A 22,557-nucleotide genomic window follows, 5' to 3' on the forward strand; every position below is an offset into this window, starting at 1 on the left:
GAAGCATCTGAATACCCTGAAGCAGAACTGCTCCTTGGTCCGATCTCCCACAGTTCTCTTTACTCAGCATATTAGTTCTTACATTTTTGTGCAGTGGACTATACTCTCACTTTATCCATAAGGTCTGGTGTATAGTAAACAAACACAAAACCATCAACTAGATGAAGTAGAAAATGCCATAACTTAAGACTAAAGAATTATGGTACCACTGTAACTGTAGGAAGCTTGCAAAAAGGAAAAGATAAATGTATTCTTTGCACAGAGGCATGTATGTGCAAAGATAGTAAAACTCTATGGACAAGTGTTACAGCTCTTTTAGAATTTGTCTAGCATGCTTTCTCGTTTTTGCCAGAAAGCCCATTAAAAATAAAATAAATAAATAAATAAATAAATAGAAAATTAAAATTTGGCCAGGTGCAGTGGCTCACGCCTATAATTCCAGCACTTTCGGAGCCAAGACAGGCCAACATGGTAAAACCCCGGCTCTACTAAAAATACAAAAAATTAGCTGGGCGTGGTGGTGGGCACCTGTGGTCCCAGCTACTCGGGAGGCTTAGGCAGGAGAATGGCGTGAACCCAGGAGGCACAGCTTGCAGTGAGCTGAGATCTCGCCACTGCACTTCAGCCTGGCCAACGTGGTAAAACCCCGGCTCTACTAAAAACACAATAACTATCTGGGCATGGTGGCACACGCCTGTAATCCCAGCCACCTGGGGAGCTGAGACAGGAGAATCGCTGGAACCCGGGAGGTGGAGGTTGCAGTGAGCCGAGATCATGTCATCGCACGCCAGCCTGGGGGACAAGAGCGAGACTTCGTCTCTCAAAAAAATAAAATAAAAATAAAAAAGATATAAAAAGATTTGGTTATCAGTGATTTACTTCAATTAAGAGATCTGTTAAAAGTCAACTCCTAGTACCATAAAACCATCTGGAAGCTACTTAATATCAGTTTTATTAATTTATTTAGAGATGGGATTTTGCTATGTTGCCTGGGCTGGGCTCCAGCAATCCTCCTGCCTCAGCAGAAATAGTTGGTGCTACGGGTATGCACCACCTCACTCTGTTTATCAGTTTCATTTAATGGACTATTTGAATTTTAGATGCGCAGATCAATACGAGATAGAATCCTGCTAGCTGTGCTGTCTTTCCATCTGTGTCACGTCCGAGAGGCACACAGCCCAACTCCTTGCTGAGATCTTCATATTCCGTGTCCTACTGACGGGCTGCCTGGGAGACATGAGTGACAGAAAACCCGACACTGCTCTGGATTCTGAAACACTTGCTGAGCTCTGTCCTAGGTCCCTAATCCACAGCCTCCCAACTTCTCTCAAACAAGTTACCAATTCTATATACAATTCTACCTCAATTCACTTTAAAATGTACTATGGCTACAATCACCCTTCCAACAGGAACACACAGGAACACATCACACTTCAAAATACTTGACATTCAGCAATGAAAACATAATTGGAATCAGTGCTCACCTTTATGTCTGCTCTGTATTGGTTCAGATCCCTCACAAAGGAAAGTAGTTGGCTGTTGTACCTCTCAGAGTCCAGGTTCAATTCAACATCATGGGTTAGTTTAATCACCAACTGACCAGCGACCTCTGCAGCTGCTCGTGCCACTTTGTTCAACTCAGGAATCCTCTCAATCAGTTCCTTATAGGTGTCCATGGTGGTACCCAAATAAGGATAATCTGTGTCCTGCAAGAAAACGCAAGGCTCTGGTACTCACGTGAATTCTAAGAGCAAGAGCCTCACATTCTGGCTTCGCCATCGAGGTAACAGTGACTACAGTTCCCGCCTTGCTTCTAACATATTCCTACCCCGATTTACCCCAATTTTATCTCGTTATCTGCTGCTTTAAGTACATTCTTGCTACTTCTCTGAATCTAACCTACTCCTAGAGTGACTAGTTTCTTCCACGTTCTACAGAATCCCTGTTCTATCGTATCATATGCCCTGAATAGACTTCTAGCCAAATTCCTTAAGGCTGTATGTTTTTCTCTCTGGGAAGTGTGGGCCTTTATCAATGAAAAAAGAGAACATACATGAAACATACCTTGAGACAAGGTCTCACTCTGTCACCCCAGGCTGGAGTGCGGTGATGCAATCACGACTCCCTGCAGCCTTGAGACGAGGTCTCTCTGTCACCCAGGCTGGAGTGCGGTGATGCAATCACGGCTCCCTGCAGCCTTGAGACGAGGTCTCTCTGTCACCCAGGCTGGAGTGCGGTGATGCAATCATGGCTCCCTGCAGCCTTGAGACGAGGTCTCTCTGTCACCCAGGCTGGAGTGTGATGATGCAATCATGGCCCTATTATATGATTAAATGAATTATATTATTAAATGCATTCATCAGACATTTTTGTAAAAATGGGAAACATTTGTGTGTGTGATGTAATATACAGGTGGATATTTAAACAAAAGAGTCCATAGACTAGGGATTTTAGCCACTGTTCCCTGTTCTCCTTGCCATTTACCTCCCAAGTCCTAGACGCAGTGAAACCAATTTCAAATATAGAATCAGACTGGTTGGCCAGGTGCAGTGGCTCACGCCTGTAATCCCAGCACTTTGGGAGGCCGAGGTGTGCAGATCATGAGGTCAGGAGTTCAAGACTATCCTGGCTAACACAATGAAACCCCATCTCTACTAAAAATACAAAAACTTAGCCGGGTGTGGTGGCAGACACCTGTAGTCCCAGCTACTTGGGAGGCTGAGGCAGGAGAATCACTTGAACCCGGAAGGCAGAGGTTGCAGTGAGCTGAGATGGTGCCACTGTACTCCATCCTGGTGACAGAGTGAGACTCCATCTCAAACAAAAATAATAATAAAAATTAAAAAATCATAGTGGTTATATTATCATTTGACAGCCACGAAAAATTTGGCAAGTTGCTAAATTACCCTAAGCTTCAATGTTTTCATCTTTGAAATGAGATATAATCCCATTACTCCATGATACGGTATTGTTGGAAGAACAAGTAAGATTGTATACATGCCCAGTCTCATGTCAGACAAATTATAAGACATTTTTTAGGGAAAAAATAGTATTAGAAGTTGAACGGTACTTGAGAATTTTTTCTTCCCAAAAAAATATGAAATGGGGAAAAACACAATTGAACAGCTTTATATTAATCTTTCTTGTTTGAGAACCGGAAAGATTATACCTGGTTTACTGAAGGATTGCTTGAAGAATGTCAGCCCATCAAGACAAGGGAATGCAGAGAAGGCCTGGCTAACCCACAGACCTCACCAGCTTGGTCTACTTGCCAAAAGGAGAGAAAATGAGAGCCAGAAACTCAGGGACCCAATTCTCCACTCCTAGGCCTAGTATTAGTATTTATTAAACTACTCCTTCCAATGTTAAGAAGTCCACAGAAACCAAAGTACTCACAAATATCAATCACTGTTTGCCTAACAGTAAATGATCAACACACGCTGATTTCATCCACTTTAGCCAGGTGAGGTAGCACATGCCTGTAAGCCTGGCTACTCAGAGGGCTGAGCTGGGAGGATTGCTTCAGCTTGCAAGGTCAAGGCTGCAGTCAGCTGTGACTGTGTAATTGTGTCACTGCACTCGAGCCTGGGCAATAGACTGAGACTGTCTCAAAAATAAAAGTTTGCTTTGTAAACCACAGAATATATGCCTAAAATGTTGTTTTATTTTATTTCTTCTAAGATTATTTATAGGCTATTTCTTGTTAGGAAAAATATTTTATTTCTTATTTATCATCTGAACAATGTATGATGTGCTAATATCAAAGAGCACTGGAAGGAGAGAGATTTACAACCAACCTCTGGCAACCTCACTGTCTAACTTGGGGCAACCCCTGCTGTTCAAATGAGAGAAAATGAGAGCCAGAAAAGTTATCTTCTAATATTTTTTCTTCCGTAGAAAAATATAAAATGGAGAAAAATACAATTAAACGGCATTATATTCATCTTTCTTATTTTTAGAATAAGAAAGATTATGCCTGGTTTACTGAAGGATTGCTCGAAGAGTATCAGCCTATCAGAACAAGAGCATTTAGAAAAGGCCTGGCTAACCCAGAGGCCTTGCCACCCTGGTCTACCTGCCTAGTTGGGCCTTGCTAGAAGCACTTGTGGCTGCCACCTACAGGCCTGCTTCCAGCCTATACGCCTTGTGGCAAAAGCTGCATGGCATTTGGCAGACTGGAAAATCATGCAAATATTCATGATCTGGGCAAAATCCCTAAACGAGGGTAAGCAAGCTGCTAAAAGAAATTCAACTGTGTCCTATGAAATGCATTTGCAGGAACTTATGAAGATGTCTATCTCAAGGAACAGGAGATTTAGGAAGTACAGGTTGGTCATCATCAAGTATCTGACTGTTTATCATGTAAGGTGGGATTGACACTAACCTAGTGATTCCAGGTTAAGAACTAGGATCAACAGGTGGAAACTGCTGCCTAGTAGTTAAGAGTAAAGGCTGCAGTCATCTTGACTGTGGTGCTGGTTTCACAGATACACCAGGACATATTTTATACTTTGGATATGTGCAGTTTATTTTATTTCAACTTCAATAAAGTAGAAAAGAGTATGAGCTATAATGTCAGACAGTTTGGGCTCTAATTATTGCTTAGCCACTTACTATCAGTGTGATCTAGAACAGGGATCCCCGACCCCTAGGCCTTGGACAGGTATTGCAGGAGGTGAGCAGCAGGTGAGCCAGCAAAGCTTCATCTGTATTTACAGCCACTCCCCATCACTCACCTTACCCGGAGCTCCACCACCTGTCAGAGCAGCGGCAACATTAGATTCTCGTAGGAGCACGAACCCTATTGTGAACTACACATGAGAAGGATCTAGGTTGCGTGTTCCTTGTGAGACTCTAATGCCTGATGATCTGTCACTGTTTCCCGTCACTCCCAGATGGCACTGTCTAGTTGCAGGTAAACAAGCTCAGGGCTCCCACTGATTCTACATTATGTTGAGTTGTAGAATTATTTCATTATATATTACAATGTAATAATAATAGAAATACAGTGCACAATAAATGTTAATGAGTTTGAATCATACTGAAACCACTGCCCCCGACTCCAACAGTCCATGGAAAATTTGTCTTCCATGAAACTGGTTCCTGGTACAAAATGGGTTGAGGACTGCTGATCTAGAACAAATTATTTAACCTTTAATAGATCTCCTGGAGTCAATATGAAGTTAGGTGAAATAATGCATATAAAGTGCTTAGCAGGGAATCAATTGTAGCAATCATTTGCTGTTAGGCAAACAATTACTGTTATTTTGGGCTACTTTTTCTTTGGCGTTCTCAAAATTGGAAGGAGTAGTTTAATATAAGGCTACTGGACATAGGAGCGGAGAATTGGGGCCCTGAATTTCTGGACCCTTTGAAAGGACATCAAAGGGCACTGGAAGGAGAGAGATTCACAACCAACCTCTGGCAACGTCACTGTCTAACTTGGAGCAACCTCTGCTGCTCAATTAAGAGAAAATGAGAGCCAGGTAATCTTGGCATTACAAGGAGCTTTTGAGATTGACAGGTCCTACTTCCACCCAGTGGTCCCAGTCTAGCCATGAGATGTCCCTGCCTTCCTCATGTCCCTGCTCTCAGTCCCCCTGCAGAGAGCTCCTTCCCCAGCCAGCACTCTGCTGGCATCTGACAGCCAGGGGGCTTGCAGACCACACGCTATTAAGCGGTTAAGTATTTAGAAGCAGGTCGTGAGAAACACATTCATGTTTCCTGCTGTCTCACTATGTGATGCTGAACAAATCACTCCACTGCTCTGAGCCTCAGTTGACTCCTCTGTTTCATGGAACTGATATTATTGTCCTGCTCTTGTGATATTACTTGTTTCTGCTCAGCACAGAGGTAAGTGCTCCTTTAATGCCAGGTCATGAACTATCATGAGCATCAGGAGAGGCAGGAGGTAAAATTGATATACATAGAATGCAGTGCCCAAGTCCTCAACTCACGAACCTGTGCGGCTACTGACAGGAGAAGGCCAAAGGGCTTTCTTTCTCCCTAGATAATTCAGATACATTTTAGACAATGGTTCTCCAGGGGTAACGTACCTGCCTTTGTTCTCCTAATCTACTCTCTTTGCTACCTCCCTAAATTCCACGTTCCCTTATTGAATTTAATACCCCAGTAATTATCCTTAAATTTGCATCTCCAGGTTGTTCTTTGCTTTGATCTTTTTAGCCCCATGATAGAACAGATGGTCTCCAGCTTATACCTTCCCCAGATCTGAACATTCCATATGCCCAAGCAGCAGCTGGCCTGCCTCCTTACTCAGGGTACCAGGACCAACTGGCCCTATATTCTGCCCTCAAGAATCTGTGACTGCTCCTTGGCACGCAGCCTGGAACCTTCTTTGCTGGGGCCTCTCAGCCGCTGGAACATGTAGGCATCACAAGAGCCTGGCACCCCTTTCCCTCTATCCCTAAAACATCACACACATATGCAAACACAAACTCACACACACACACTATTGGAGCATGAGCCCTGGTCACACTTCCATTAGATCCAATGGTAACAGTTGCCTCACCATTCCTTTCTACTACATTCCTCACCCCTTTCACTTACTTTTTGGAAGGTCTGTTGCTAATATCTTCAGTCCTTTTGGTCAAGGCCCTGCCTCTTACCCCAAGTGTCACTCACAAAGCCTAATGTTGTGGTTAACAATATTTTCAATTACTACTAAAATATTCGATGGCACACATGTTAAAAATGAAAAGAAGTTTTCTGGAAGGTTATTTGTTAATATTTATCAAAGAGATTATATATATATAATAATCATACCTAACATGAATGTTTGCCATGTACCAAACACTGTTGTTAACTCATCTTACTTTCCTATCTTCAACTCTATAAAACAGATACTTTCGTTATTACCACTTTATCCCACTTTTAGAACTCTCTTGTGAATCATCTCAGATTTATTCAAATTGTATGTATACAAAAATTATCACAGCATTGTTCAAAATGAATTATGTCTATATAATAGAATATTATGCAACCATTAAATATCAGAATATTCAGGAATTTTTAATATTTGAAAATGATAATTAAATAGTAAATGAAAAACAAGATATGCATATTTTTATATACAAAATGAGCCCGATATTATCCATGGACGCACAAACCAAAAAAGAAAAGAGAGAGAGATATGACAAAATCCTGACAGTGAATATCTCTGAGGGAGAATTCCTTGCTTTATTCCCTTGTATCTGTCACTCAGCTTTCCACAATAAACATGCTTTAGTGTTATAATCGGAAAAAGTAAATGTATTAAAAATATATGTTGGTATAGCATCGTGTAGTTAAGTTCCGCTTAATTTCTGCTAGAGCCCAAGTGTCCTGCTCATCCTCGGGAGCTTCACAATCTCTCCGATGCAGTCCATGGATATGAATTAATATTATTTCCAAAGAAGAGGATCCAGAAATGTAAGAGAGTTTAAATTTACTCGAATTTACAGAAAATATTCAAATAAAGCAACCTATGGTCACTTGGTGCCAAGAAGTGAATCCTCATTAAGGACCCACCAAACTTCCTGCACTGTCCTTAGAAATGGAAGTTTAGCTACCATGTGTTAGGTTTTTTTTCACCAGGATGTTTTCTTCTTCCAGGATTTTTTATCTCAGTGATATCCTTGGTTTCTTTCGTCTCCACCAGCCCCTGTCTCTCCCAAATCTAATTGTCCCAGATTCTGTTTAAAGCCTGCCTGAAGGTGCCTCCAAACAGACTCCCCTTCTTCTGACCTGTGAGCCAGAATAGATCTGCATGGTTGTGCCTTTGGTAAAACAGGGCCACCTGAAACACCACCACTTCTTTTTCTTTCTTTTCTTTTCTTTCTTTTTTTTTTTTAGATGGAGTTTCACTCTTATTGCCCAGACTGGAGTGCAATGGTGCAGTCTCGGCTCACTGCAACCTCCATCTCCCGGGTTCAAGCGATTCTCCTGCCTCAGCCTCCTGAGTAGCTGGGATTACAGGCACATGCCACCACACCTGGCTAATTTTTTGTATTTTTAGTAGAGACGGGTTTTCACCATGTTGGCCAGGCTGGTCTCGAACTCCTGACTTCAGGTGATCTGCCTGCCTCGGACTCCCAAAGTGCTGGGATTACAGGCGTGAGCCACTGCGCCCAGCCCAAGCACCACCACTTTCTTTTAACTACCAAAGAACTTTGGCAAACAGTTGATTCCAGGAAAAAAGCTGTCACTTTCTCTAGGGGAAAAAAATGGAACTAAATGCAAAAGCTTTCATCTAATTGCAGTAAAAAACAGACACTTCTCTTCCACTTTAGCCATTATTTCTAGGCATATTGAAAGGAGCATGGATTTGTAGTCTCCCATAATCTGGACTTAAAGCCAGGCTCTAGAATGGGCTAGGAGAGCATGTGCAAGGCTATGGAAGTTGTTCATCTACAAAATAGGACTAATAACTTCAAGGACTGTTGAAAGAATAAAAATTGTTCATAAATGAGAACGTAAGTATACATAAACCTAGCACCCAGAGCTTTGTTTCTAATGCCATTCTCCAATAAAAGGAACAAAAGCTCCTTGGAAAAATGCCTGAATCTAGGACTGGGGACACAAATATACAAGATGAGCCTCTTGTAATGCCAGAACATAAAAAAGTGCTTTAAAAAATTAATGAGGATGGGTCAAATGGGTACAGGAGAAACTGAAGGAGCTCCCAATAGCCAAAGTTGGAACCATTTGAGCAACAAAATATTATCAGTATTGTTTTATAACCCAAAGTATAAAATAAATATTTGTGAGCCCACACTGATACAAATAAGTTATAGAATAAATAAACAAATGGGCGAGAAGAGATAAATCTCTCATGCAGAAGAATTCAAACAATTTATGTAGATACTACATGCTTGCTAATTGTGGGCTATTCATCGTGATTTCTTTCCAAAGAGTACAGCATAGAAAAGAAGGAAAAGAGAAGCTTTGCAGTGGAGAGATTTGACTGACACTATGCCAGCCAGCCAGGGGATCAAGGTCAACATCCACAATGGCAAGTCATGCTGAGAGTATGTTATCCTTAATATAATGTGATAGGAATGGTATTTTGCCTCTGTGCACTTCCTTCCGAAAGCCCAGAATTCTAGTCTAATAGTGAGAACAATATTCGACAAATCCCAACAAAGGGACGTGCTACAAAATACTGGTCTAGTAGTCCTTAAAATTGAAAAGGTCATCAAAAACAAAAGAAGCTTGAGAAACTGTCACAGCCAAGGCGAGCCTAAGGAGAAATGACAACTAAATGCAACTTAGTATCCTGGACAGGATAAAAAGCATCAGATAAAAACTAAGGAATTTTGCATAAATTATGAACTCGAGTTAATAACAACATAGCAGTATTGGGTTTTTGTTTTGGTTTGGTTTTTTGTTGTTGTTTTTTGTTTGTTTGTTTTGAGAGAGGGTCTCGCTCTGTCACCCAGGCAACCATAGCTCACTGCATCCTCAACCTCCCGGGCTCAAGCAGTCCTGCCATCTCAGCCTCCCAAGTAACTGGAACGATAGATGCACACCACCACGCTCAGCTAGTTAAAAAAAAATTTTTTGTACTGACAGGGTCTTGCTCCATTTCCAGCCTGGTCTTGAACTCCTTAGCTCAAGCAATCCTCCCACCTCAGGCTCCCAAAGTGCTGAGATTACAGGTATGAACCATTTCACCCAGCCAGTATCGGTTACTTAATTGTGATAAATAAACCATATTAATGTAAGATATTAACAATGAGAGAAATTGGGTGCAGGGTATATGAGAACTCTCTGTGCTATCATCACAATCTTTCAATAAACCTAAAACTATTCAAAAAATGGAGTTTATTTTTTTTAAATTACTCATACAAATATGCTTTGCCAGCAGGGCACAGTGGCTCATGCCTATAATCCCAGCACTTTGGGAAGCCAAGGTGGGTAGGTCAGCTGAGGTCAGGAGTTCGAAACCAGCCTGGCCAACATGGCAAAACCCTGTCTCTACTAAAAATACAAAAATTAGCCGAGCATGGTGGCGTGGGCCTGTGATCCCACCTATTCAAGAGGCTGAGGCAGGAGAATCGTTTGAACCTGGGAGGTGGAGGTTGCAGTTGCAGTGAGCCGAGATGGCGTCACTGCACTCCAGCCTGGGCAACAAAGCAAGACCTTGTCTCAAAAAAAAAAAAAAAAAGAAATATCCATGCATTCAAAGAGAGATATAAACAATGGAATAAATAAATGGGGAGAATAGATAAATCTTCTGTACAGAATTCCAGATAATGTATGCACACAGGGCTCCTCAGAAAGGGCTACATAACTCTTCACTCCTTAACACTGGTTGCTGGCAGTGACTTCCTTCCAGTGTACAGGATGGGGGGTGAGGAGGTGGAGAAACCTACCAAACACTGCTCGGCCAGGTGATGAAGGTTAATTTCAAAACTGATATGCCCTGCTGCTAACATGGTGTGATAAGCATGGCACTTCACCTCTTACGGTCTTCCTCCCAAAAACCTACAACTCCTGCCCATCCATGAGAAAAACATCAGACAAACCCCAATTGAAGGGCATTTTAAAAACACCTAATACCCCTCAAAGCTGTCAAGGTCGGCACAAACAAGGAGGATCTGAGGAAGTGTCACAGTCTAGGCGAGCGTAAGGAGACATAACGATTCAATCTAATGTGGTATCTCGAATGGAATTCGGGTACATGAAAAGCACGTTAGGTCTGTGAAATAAAACAATAATAATAAGGACGTTAGGTAAAACTAAAGAAAACTGAGTTATGGACTTTAGACTTTAGTTAATACTAACACATCAGTTTTGGTTTACTTGTTGTAATAAATGCACCATACTAATGTAAGATGTTAACAAAAGAGGAGGGCCCAGGAGTTCAAGACCAGCCTCAGCAACATGGCAAAACCCCGCCTCTGCAAAAAATACAAAATAATAATAATAGCCAGGCAACACATGCCTGTAGTCCCAGCTACTCGGGAGGATCGCTTGAGCCCCAGAGGCAGAGGTTGCAGTGAGCCCAGATCATGCCACTGCACTCCAATCTGGGGGACAGAGTAAGACCCTGTCTGAAAAAATAGGGGAAACTGACGTTGTTTGGGGTATATGGGAACTCTCTATCCTATCTTCATAATTTTTCTGTGACTCTAAAACTATTGTAAAATAAAAAGTTCATGTTTTAAAAAAGCAGTAGGAATAGAATGTTTGTTACAGTAATTGGGAACTACCTATTTTAAACTTACAGCAGGCTTGTCTTTATTAATTTGCTAAAATAATTGAAGACTCCATGATAGCCATGTGAGAACTTGGATCTAGATGGATGGTATGAACTAGTTTAGGGTTAAAAAACGAACAGAATATCCTCGGTTTAGTGGGACGCCTCTGCCCCCTAGTGGCTAAACATTCAATCTGCGTTTAGTGGCAAAGGACAGCCTGCAAGCAAGCTTCAGTCACTTGATGTTTCAAGGTCTGGACAAGAGTGGAGACATTCTCAGAGCCTCTGATCTACTAGGATCGTACTCCAGTTTGTTCGTATACCCAGAACCACCGCTGAGTGGTCCCTGAAGACGTTGGTACATGCACGTGAGGGAACCAGCTGATGGGAATGTAAAGGGCAGGAGAGCAGCTTGACACGTGAATAGGAAGCCTTACAAATGTGTATAGGCCAGGTGCAGTGTGACTCACGCCTGTAATTCTAGCACTTTGGGAGGCTGAACTGGGCAGATCGCTTGAGCTCAGGAGTTCGAGACCAGCCTGGGCAATATGGAGAAACACCTTCTTTACAAAAAAAAAAAAAAATTTACAAAAATTAGCTGGGCATGGTGTGCACACCTGTGGTCCCAGTTACTCGGGCCGGGGGGCAGGGGTTGGGGGGAGGGGAGTAAGGGCTGAGGTGGGAGGATGGTTTGAGTCTGGGAGGTGGAGCTTGCAGTGAGCCAAGATCACCGACGTGGTTTAAATGTTCACGATATAATGTTTAGCAAAACTCTAAACAGTGTGGTCAAAACTTTAAGGAATATCACAGATTAATATATAAAACTTTAAGGAATACCACAGATGAACTTTAAGGAATACCACAGCTATGTGTGTGTGTGTATATATATTATATATATATATAATTTGTATCTACTATGCTGGCAGCATCTGAGACATAACATCTGTGGTCCCACCAGGACTTTTATCTCAGCCTTATCTCAGCCCTTCACCATCTGGTGACAAATGACTCTCTGGAGCACCCTCCCAAGGCTCCTGGGCCACAGGCAATTCGGAGTGTGGCCTTGTCCATTTCTTCTCACTGCTGCTGCAACAGGCTGGCATGAGGGGCTCCTCTGTGAACCTCCTTCCCTGCCTTCTCAGGTTTCCCCAGGAATCACAGTATAGTTTTTCTCCACTCGAGGTTCCCATCCCCACCACTCTAGGACTTCCAGCATTCCACAAGGTGTGGAATCATCTCTGAGATTTACACCAGCACCCAAATTCAATCATACTTACCAAATCTCTCCTAGCTCAGCTGTGGAATTTTACCAAATCCCAGCTCTTATATCATTCATTCTTCCAAAATCAATCTTTATAAAATAAAATTTAGACTTTGTACACAAAAGTTAGACTTTAAAATTCAAAATCCTTTTTCTCCGGGTAAGGTCTCTTCCAGGAACTTCAAAAATCTATTTAGAAAAGTTAAGTGCTAATAATTATTTCTTTCTCTTTGCATTCCTGCTATAACCTTACCCTGAATGCACGTAGGCCTTGCGGGTGGTTGAATGATGAGGGGAGGGAGGAGAGTAAACAGAAACTAACCTACAAACACACACGTGTATATGTGCATACATGTTTAAAGAATAGAGAAATTCATTCTAAAAGTTTTAATGATTGTCTATGCATTATTTCTTCTTTTAAATAATTTTCCATATTTTCCAAATTTCAGAAACAAGTTTTAGATAATCAGAAAAAGAAAATTATATATAAAAAAGAAACAGGTAAGACGTCTGCCTCTGGCATCACCACCCATAGTGAAGGAAGGAAAGTAGGGAACACAAGCTTTCTGTTGGCCACATCTCAAGCTCTCCTCTTTGCAGTTCCTGGTACTTGATCTTTGACCCTATTGATCACTCTCTTCTTGAAACACTTTTTCCTTAAATTTCGGAACACCAAGCTGTCTTAAGCTCTTTTTGTAGTTCTCTATCCATCAAAAACCTAGATCTCAGCCAGGCACAGTGGCTCACTCCTGTAATCCCAGCCCTTTGGGAGGTCAAGGTGGATAGATCACTTGAGGTCAGGAGTTCAAGGCCAGCCTGGCCAACATGGTGAAACCCTGTCTGTGATAAAAACACAAAAATCAGGTGGGTGTGGTGGCATGCACCTGTAATCCTAGCTACTTGAGAGGCTAAGTCAGGAAAATCACTTGAACCCGGGGCAGGGAGGTTGCGTGAGCCAAGATTACACCACTGCACTCCAGCCTGGGTGACAGAGTGAGACTCCGTCAAAAAACAAACAAAACAAAACACCTAGATCTCAAGCCTGAGTCTGATTCTGTAATGGGACAAAACGTGTGTGTGTTGAAGAGGGGTGTGTGTGGGGAGAGGGGTGGTTGGTGAGTATGAAGCAAGAGGGTAATTTTCACGTAGGAGTAATGTGATTAATTTGTAGCCAGTGGGCAGCCTATGGTAAAATAAAGATGACCACACATCCCCTTGAATCTGGAAGCCTCTGTGACTGCTTTGACCAGTAGAATATGGCACCAGTGACATTTAAGACTCAGATCTTAAGAGACTGGCAGCTTCCACTTCCTGTCACTTGGAATACTTTCTCTAGGAGTCCACTTTGTCAAAAGTGAACTAGTCTGAGAATGCTCTGCTATGAGGAAGCCCAAGCTAGCCATGTGGATATGCCATTTGAAGAGAGATATAATAAAATGGTTGTTGTTCTAAGCCACTAAGTTTTGGGTTGTTAGTCATGCAGCAATAGATAATTGGAAGTTTCCTTCTTGTAAAAGGGGTTAATACTATCCTTGTGGCTATATAAGAGGAGCTATAGTGAGAACTGCAGCCATATTAAACTTTAACTATCATCATAGAAGTTTCTAGAATTACTATGGAGGAGGAGGCTTTTCTGTATAGGAAAATACTTTGAAAAGCCCTTTAGGAGTAGAAGGTGAGACTCTAGGGGATGAGTTGACAAAGAGAAATAAAAGATATAATCAAACCACTTTGAATTTGAATTGCACAAGAATCTGGAGGTAGGAAACAGCAGAGAATAGAGAAGCAAGTAAAAATAAGGGAAGAGAAATGGAGGAGAGGAGAGAAACGTGGCCAGGGAACAGAGATCAAGTTTCAAAAGTAACTGACTTTTTAAAAACACAGGCATCTAACAAATTTGATGCTGATTGTATATCCATGGGGAAAATCTCTATTAGATTAGCAGTCCCTGGTGCAGTTTTTCTAATTAATTACTAAAATACCTGAAAATCTCTATTTCTCCAAAATTTCCACAAAGTTTGCTACCAGTATAGATAACTTTTGTGACATTTTTGTTTTGTTTTTAAATTTAGGTGGAAATTTTTTTAAGTATCTGAGTTCCACTCATAGGCTGACTTGGTAGAGAAGAAGGGTAACAGATGCCATTTCCTAAACTGAATTAATTTACACATAGTGATTTTCAGCCAGAAGTGATTTTGCCCCCCAAGGAATACCTGGTAATTTCCTAAGGCACTTTTGATTGTCTTGACTGGGACGGGGACTGGGGTGGGGCAGGGAAGAAGGACAGCAACTGGCACCAAGTGGGCAGAAGCCAGGGATGCTGTCAGGAATCCTGCAGTGCACAGGCTAGCCATCCACCAGGAAGAATTTTCTAGCCTAAAATGTCAATAGTGCCAAGATTGAGGAATCCTGATTTAGAGGAGGCCAAAGATCTGAATCAAAGGTGTCCATGAGAGTCTAAGCCCCCTGCAGAATGTACAGGCATCTTGAAGAAGACATTAGACTTTCCACAATCCATGGAATGCGGCTTGAATCAATCTTATGTAAATTATTGGGAAGAGGGTGATTCTAATTAACCTCTGGGTTATGGCATCAAATAAGAAAAACTAACCAGTTAAAGTTCTTAATTGCAAGTAACAGAAACTAACTCTGGGGAAATTGAGCAGAAAAGGAATGTATTAAGTAACAGTGGGCAGCTCATAGAATCTCTGGAAGGGTTGAAAAACCCGACCTGGAGGCTAAGAAGAAAAAAACAACTCATAAAAGCATCCTACAGAATGGTCCATGAAGATATCGGTGCCTCCACCACTGGCACAGACACTGCTGGAATAAAGGAAGCCTGAATGTTGTAGCAATCAAGATAGAATGGATGCTTCCAAATAAAGAAAGGAAAAAGAAGCAGAACCTCAAAGTTTCATTTTGAAAACATATAAATATCTTTCAGCCTTAACATGAGATAGTGAAAACTCAGCCACGTAAGCTGAAAACCTCAGGGTCATTGCTGACTCCATAATCGTAATCCAAGTTAAAATACACTTGGATAAATACATCGCCCTCCTAACAGGCCTCCTGGTTTTAGTCTTCCACCTATAACCAACACTACATCCACTGTTAGAGTAACTTCCTATTTGGATTATGGTGCTTCCCTGTAAAGAAATTATGCGTACATTAGCTTTCAAAACAAATCCAAACATAATTTGACATCATTCCAAGCACTCTGTGATCTGTTCTGGACCTACATTCCAGTCTTCTCTCCCACTACTCATCTAGGCAAATGATTTGCTTATTGAACCCTATGTATACTTGGCCAATGGTTTTCTTTCTTCTGCACCTTTATTCTCACCATTCTCTTTTCTGAGATGCCTTTTCCCCTTTTCTTTATCGAAATCTCACATTCGTCCTTTAAAATCCAGCTCAAAACTCACAGAACACCTAACAATACCACCGACCTACTTTGTGATCTGGAGAAAATGAATACATTGCTCTAAACTTATAAAAGTACAAAGTGGAACATTGTATTTTGTATTTGTATTACACAATGTATACAATTAACATTGCATTTGTACCACATTTTGCTGAAAACTTTTTATTAGGAATCCATATTGTCTACACTGTGCTCTGCTGGAACTGGAAGCTCTAACCCTGTAGTCCTGAGGCACCGGGAGGGTGCGTGCGAGAGCACAGTCGTTCTGGTGACTTCTTTGCTCATGAAGTAGGACTCATTTTCAAGTCCACCCTTCATCAAATGATCTCTATGTTGCAAACTAACATACAGAAGACTGTATCTCATGATAACCTTTTCTTCCAGTGCTTTCAAACAGTGAGGCTTTATTAATACTTCCATGAAACAGTTCTGAAAATTAAAAACACTTCAATATCTTTCATTCTCTCTGAATAATGTTTTAATGGAGTAAATTCTCAACTTTCAGACTGCAAACTCAAGTGCATAATCAATATTGCATTTCTTGGGCCGGGTGTGGTGGCTCACTCCTGTAATCCCAGCATTTTGGGAGGCCGAGGCAAGTGGATAACTTGAGGTCAGGAGTTTGAGACCATCCTGGCCAACATGGTGAAACCCCGTCTCTACTAAAAATACAAAAAGTAGCCGGGTGTGATGGTGTGTGCCTATAATCCCAGCTGCTCGGAAGCCTGAGGCAGGAGCATCGCTTGAACCAATGAGGCGGAGGTTGCAGTGAGCCGAGATGGTGCTACTGCACTCTGGGCAATAGAGCGACACTCCATCTCAAAAATATCTATCTATATATATATAGCATTTCTTCAAATACACTTAATTTTAACTCTGTACCTTCATTTAGTTGGTTTCTGGAAAGCAATTGCTGCCATTTTGGTGGTTCTCTCAGTAGGAAAAATAAAATTAGGTCATTCTCCCATTATAGAGAGTGTGGTGGTTCATTTTATGTGTCAACTTGACTGGATTAAGAGATACCATGACAGCTGGCAAAGCATTACTTCCTGGCATATCCATGAGGACGTTTCTGAAAGACACTGGTTTGTGAAGCAGTGACTGAGTAAGGGAGATCCGCCCTCACCCAATGTGGGCAGGCACCATCCAGTCACCGAGTTCCGGGATAGAACAGAAAGGCGAAGGAAAGGAAAATATCCTCTGTCTTTCTCGCTCTCTCTTCCCCTCCCTCTTTCTCCCCCCAGGAGCTGGGACACCCATCTTCTCCTATGCTTGGACATTAGAACTCCACATTCTCCCCATTCCAACCAGAAACGGACACAAATACTATTGTGGCTGGGTTGTAACCAGTTTTCTTAATGTACGTGCTGATTTCCTTAACTATTTCCTTCTATCTCTTCTGGCTGTAGGATGGCTCAGTGGAATCCACTTTGTTAACACCAACAATTAGTTTTTTCACACCCTGTGTGTAAGGCAGAAGGGCATGATCACGGGTCTGTCCGTTCTTGGAGATACCAGCTTCGAAGGTGCCAACACCAGCAGTGATCATCAGGACAACACAGCCAACCCGATCTGTCCCTGGAATCGTGTTTTTGACAGTCTCTGTGGCCTAAGGCATCTGCGATAGTCACTTGCTGGCCTCACATTTCCACAAGGAGGCGTCAATGGTGAGCAGTATCACATTCACACTCAGCATTCAGTTCATCCAATACCCAGGAATATTTGAAGACGCCCTTTCCCATCTCAGCAGCCTCCTTCTCAAGTTTTTCAGTGGTTCTTTTTTGATGCCACCACATGTGTAGATCAGATGGCCAGTAGTGGTGGACTTGCTCGAATCTATGTGTCCAACGATGACAACATTGATTGAATCTTTTCCTCTCCCATTTTGGCTTTTAGGGGTGGTTTTCATGACACCTGTGTTCTGGAAGCAAACCTGCTGCAATAGGAATATGTATGTATTGTAATATATATACATATATATTCCTATTCTTACTATAGGTAGCGCTTTTGGTGGCAGAGTTAGGCAATCTAAACATCACTCTGTGTTTTCCACTATTGTTCCCAGTTTTACTTATGGTTAAATAGGCCATATGACTAGGTTCTGGCCCACGGGATGTGGGGAGAAATGAAGTCAGTCATTTCCATGCCAGCCCTTACAAATCATGTCAGACAATCCTCTGTGCTCGCCAAAGTTATCTTGGAAGCCACACATTTCAGATGGTGTAGCTGGGAACAACCTGGGTCTTCAGTCTCCTGCTCAAGCAGCATATCCCATTCTATCTCAACTGACACAATCATTGAACACACACTATGTGCCAAGCACTACTCTCAGTGCCCATACATTAACTAATTTTATAATGAGATACACATATTAGCAAATATCATCACATCATGGTAATAGAATGATACAGAAGGACATGCCTAAAATGGCACTGAACCTCAAATCTACCACACATATCCTTCCAGTATGTCTTCCCCATTCTTTCTGCTTGTCTAAACCTCACCCTAAATTTCATTTCAGTTAAGGAACAAAGTGGCAAACTGAATATGTTAAAGTAAAAAGGAAGACGTTCTAGCGTGTGTGTTTATTTTATATAAATATGTGAATCCAATATATTTATTAAGAGCTTCTTGAGAGCTGTGGATTCCTGCAACCTCTCCTGCTGATATAGTCTGGTAAATTGACTACTGAAAGTGGATTAATTTTGCCTTCTCTAAACGCAAGCACCACTGCTGTTTAGGTGGGCCTCCAAACTGGGGGATAGTAAGTCCCATTCTCCTGGTGGTGTTTGTGAGTTGGGCCAGGATTATAGCACTTGTAGCAGGATATAGCCTCAACTTGGTTTATCTTGGCCCTTCCTACCACCAAGGATTCTTAGGACCATACAAAGTATGAGAGAGAAAGGAGACTGTCAACAGCTTGTAACGATGAATGTGGGAGCTGGTCCTTCCGCAAGGCACACAATTCAACTCACTCTTACAGAGGAGGATGCTAGCAAGCTAGAAACTAGTTTGGTACTGGTACTACTAAGAAGAATCACCATGCAGAATTACTCAAAGCCTAGTATATATATTTTCTTATTGTATAGGCCAAGTTACAGAATAGAATGAAGGTAGGGATTATGTTTTTAGTCTAAAACAGAAGCAAAGAGGAAATGAACCAGAGTGTGGAGCAAAAAATACCTGCAAGTAGGGGGAGAAAAACCTCAGAACTGGGGAGCAGGGAGGAAAGGGAAGGTACAATTTTGAACATGACATTGGCTTAAAAGATTATAAATTGTGAGAGGCATAGAAACTTCAAAACAGAAAGAAAAAAACTAAATTGCAAAAGCTTTTAATGATGGGAAGGTTGAAATAGAGTGAAGAAAAGCAGTAGTGTGCTGCTCAGACAATGGTGTATGGAGAATTGTTTAACAACTGGCTCTTCCAAAAATGGTGTGTTCATATGCATAAATTTCTTATAAATTTTACTATGAATAAATGCTTCATTACTATCAATCCTATCTATTTCAACAAAGAAGTTGCTCACATCGTTAACCTATGACTTTAGCTCTGACATGAATATGGGTTGTATTTTCCTATACATTAGTGAGTAAGAGAAAAGTAAAACAATGAAGACGTACATTAGGAAAATTTAAATTAATGATGATCTGCAAGACTTCTTTACTGAATTAGATAATAGTTTTCAAATACTGAAAGAATATTTTCTCAATTCTCTATGTATTCACAATGTAAAACCACAGACAGAACACACTTTAAAATATAATCTGTAGTGTTATTTTTTTCCATCACTTTCTTAAGATTAGACAATCAACAAAAAACAAATCAAGCCCTGATTTGTAGTACGTGCTGATTTCTATGGTGGAAATACTGCCACCATGACTAGTTTCAAACTATACCAGCAACATGTTACTGAACGCAGAGTTAGAAAGAGAGGCACAATAGCACCTCATTATATGTATAGTGTTTCCACCATACAAATGCAATGGACATAATAACCACGTGCACAGAAAATAGTTCCTTATGCTTAGTAGTCACAGGTAATCTCTGAAGTCCCCCAAATTCCTAGCATTCCTAATGCCTTTGAATCTGATGAATCTGATTCTGTTTAGGTGGCAGGAATTATTTAGGAGCTGGAGACCTCTCAAGAGAGCATTAGGAAGGGACACTTAAGGGAAAACACTCACCTCCTCCTGATCTCTAAGAAGGTCTCTCCTCCCATTTTTGCTTCTCCAAGGCCCTCTCTTCTACTCCAGGCCTCCCAGCAAAATCTGGTTTTCTTATAAAACCAGAAGAGCCTTGAATTGCCAACATTTCTCCTGCTAACATCCCCAAGGCAAGGTTACAAAAGCTGGCTGTCTTTTCAATGAGGACAGAAAAGAGAAGTCTGGAAAACATAACATAAATCAAGAATGCATCTCACTGCAGCAGTTGGTACAGCTGGAGCAAGGCTTCAGTGTGAATGCTGACAGTGGGGTCACATGTTCTCAGTCAATAACATGTTAAATTAGCAGTCCCTGGTGCAGATTTTCTAATTAATTACTAAGATACCTGAAAAGACTTTCATATATATATAATATAGACATATATACTTACATATGTATACTTTTCTTTTTTTTTTTTTTTTTTTTTTGACGGAGTTTTCCTCTTGTGGCCCAGGCTGGAGTGCAATGGCATGATCTCAGCTCACTGCAACCACCCCCTCCAGGGTTCAAACGATTCTCCTGCCTCAGCCTCCAGAGTAGCTGGGATTACAGGTGCACACCACTATGCCCAACTAATTTTTGTATTTTTAGTAGAGATGGGGTTTTACCATGTTGGCCAAGATGTTCTCCATCTGCTGACCTTGTGATCCGCCCACCTCAGCCTCCCAAAGTGTTGCAATTACAGGCGTGAACCACCGCACCCGGCCATATGTATACTTTTATATATGTATGTACATATCATATATACATGTATATACTTATAAGCATATATTAATAATATATACATATATATTATATATATATAATACATATATATTATGAATCATACTTTTATGAATCATGCTTTTGGTGTCATGTCTAAGAAGTTTTCGCCTAACCACAGGCCATACAAATTTTCCCCTGTGTTTTTACCTAAAGGTTTGATAGCGTTATGTTCTCCATTTAGGCCTTTAATAAATGTTGAGTAATATTTTGTGTCAGCCATGGCCATACCTTTCTCCATCTCTCACAGTATCGGGGGCATTTGCAGCTCCCAGTGCCCCGTGCTGTTCCCGTCTTCTTGGTCCACTCTTCCTGTGAGTTTCAGGGCTTTTCTTAGTGCTGGCGCTGTCCTGGTCCATCAGGGGGTCCCATGAGCTTGTCTGTGTGGGAAGGTCGGGACTGTGATGTTGACGGGATGCCCTGTGAGTCAGGAAGAGGTGCTGACGGGGGTTTCCATGTAGGAGAGAGGTGTTTGGTTTCCCGGATGGGGCAGACTTTACAGGGGACAAACTTGAGAAATGCCACCAATGAGTAGCCCAGGAAGAGCAGGTCTCGGACCACCCAGCCATGTGGGAGCCAAACGTGGATGTGTCAGTGGCCATGCCAGGAGGTAAACCCTCAACCAAGGGCCTCTGGGTGTCCAAGGCCAAGTCTTGTTCAAGAGGTGCATTCAGCTGAGCCAACCATGGCAGAAACGCATAAGGGAGATCCCATGGTTCCTCTGTTTAAAACCCCTGCTAATCCCACCCGACTCAGAGAAGGAGCCAAGTCCTCACAGCAGCCTGCAACCCCCGCCTGACTCGGCCTCCTCTTGGCTCTGATTCTCTGTACCCTTCTATCCCTCTCTGTCTCTTCTCCCATCAGAGAGGAGATCTGGCACGTTTATCCTGGTGGATTCAAACCCATCTTTGCCACACAGATAGTCACCGGAATGAATAGGTATAATCTACAAAGAGTCCTTTTGAAAAAGAAAAAGGCAGGCCGGGCATGGTGGCTCATGCCTGTAATCCCAGCACTTTGGGAGGCTGAGGTGGGAGAATCACCTGAGGTCAGGAGTTTCAGACCAGCCTGGACAACATGGTGAAACCCCATCTCTAGTAAAAATATAAAAATTAGCTGGGCATGGTGGCACATGCCTGTAATCCCAGCCACTTGGGAGGCTGAGGCAGGAGAATCATTTGAACCCAGAAGGTGGAGGTTGCAGTGAGCTGAGATCGCGCCACCGCACTCCAGCCTGGGTGACAGAGTGAGACTCTGTCTCAAAAACATCATAATAGGAATAATAAAGGAAAAGTGCAAAAACTCAAACAACTTCACAGAAACTGGGCAAAAGAGCTGAACCGGCCCTCCACAGAAGAGGAAATGTGGAGGAATGGCTAATGAAAACAGGAAGAGGGGCTCAGCCTAACAGGGGGAGATATCACGTGACACCCACCAGACGGGCAAAAATCCCACCACCCAATCCATGCCGGTGTTGGGGAGAATGGAGAGAAGCAGGAACACCAGGCACTGCTAAGAACGGTTGTGAAGTATATTTCTGTTATGCTTGTATATGAAAGAGTGTGTGTTGTGGGTTATGAGGAAAATTACATTTCTTACCTGGGATGAAATTTTAAAACTTGAAAGCTACTGACCAGAAGAAACTTGCACTTGTGTACAAAAGAAACGCCCAAGAACGTTCCCAACAAAACACAGTCCTAAG

The 22,557-nt window shown here is 41.9% G+C and overlaps 1 long non-coding RNA gene and 1 other non-coding gene across 4 annotated transcripts; one reads left to right on the forward strand and one right to left on the reverse strand.

The window, feature by feature from the left end:
- Positions 1-32: 32 nt before the first annotated feature.
- Positions 33-21,555, reverse strand: LOC115833955. Of its 3 annotated transcripts, XR_004029136.1 has the most exons (5): positions 21,087-21,555; positions 20,076-20,275; positions 12,481-12,490; positions 11,419-11,421; positions 33-44 (listed from the first exon to the last, which is right to left on the reverse strand). It is a non-coding gene; the product is annotated as an uncharacterized LOC115833955 (long non-coding RNA). The 3 variants fall into 3 exon arrangements; XR_004029137.1 differs by lacking the exons at positions 33-44; positions 11,419-11,421; positions 12,481-12,490 and adding an exon at positions 16,663-17,821; XR_004029135.1 differs by lacking the exons at positions 33-44; positions 11,419-11,421; positions 12,481-12,490 and adding an exon at positions 16,663-17,824.
- LOC115833957 lies at positions 300-361 on the forward strand. Its single transcript, XR_004029138.1, has one exon. It is a non-coding gene; the product is annotated as a U7 small nuclear RNA (small nuclear RNA).
- Positions 21,556-22,557: the final 1,002 nt, after the last annotated feature.

This window comes from Nomascus leucogenys, unplaced genomic scaffold (genome assembly GCF_006542625.1).
Source record: "Nomascus leucogenys isolate Asia unplaced genomic scaffold, Asia_NLE_v1 001005F_60849_qpd_obj, whole genome shotgun sequence".
Classification (NCBI taxonomy): Eukaryota; Metazoa; Chordata; class Mammalia; order Primates; family Hylobatidae; genus Nomascus; species Nomascus leucogenys.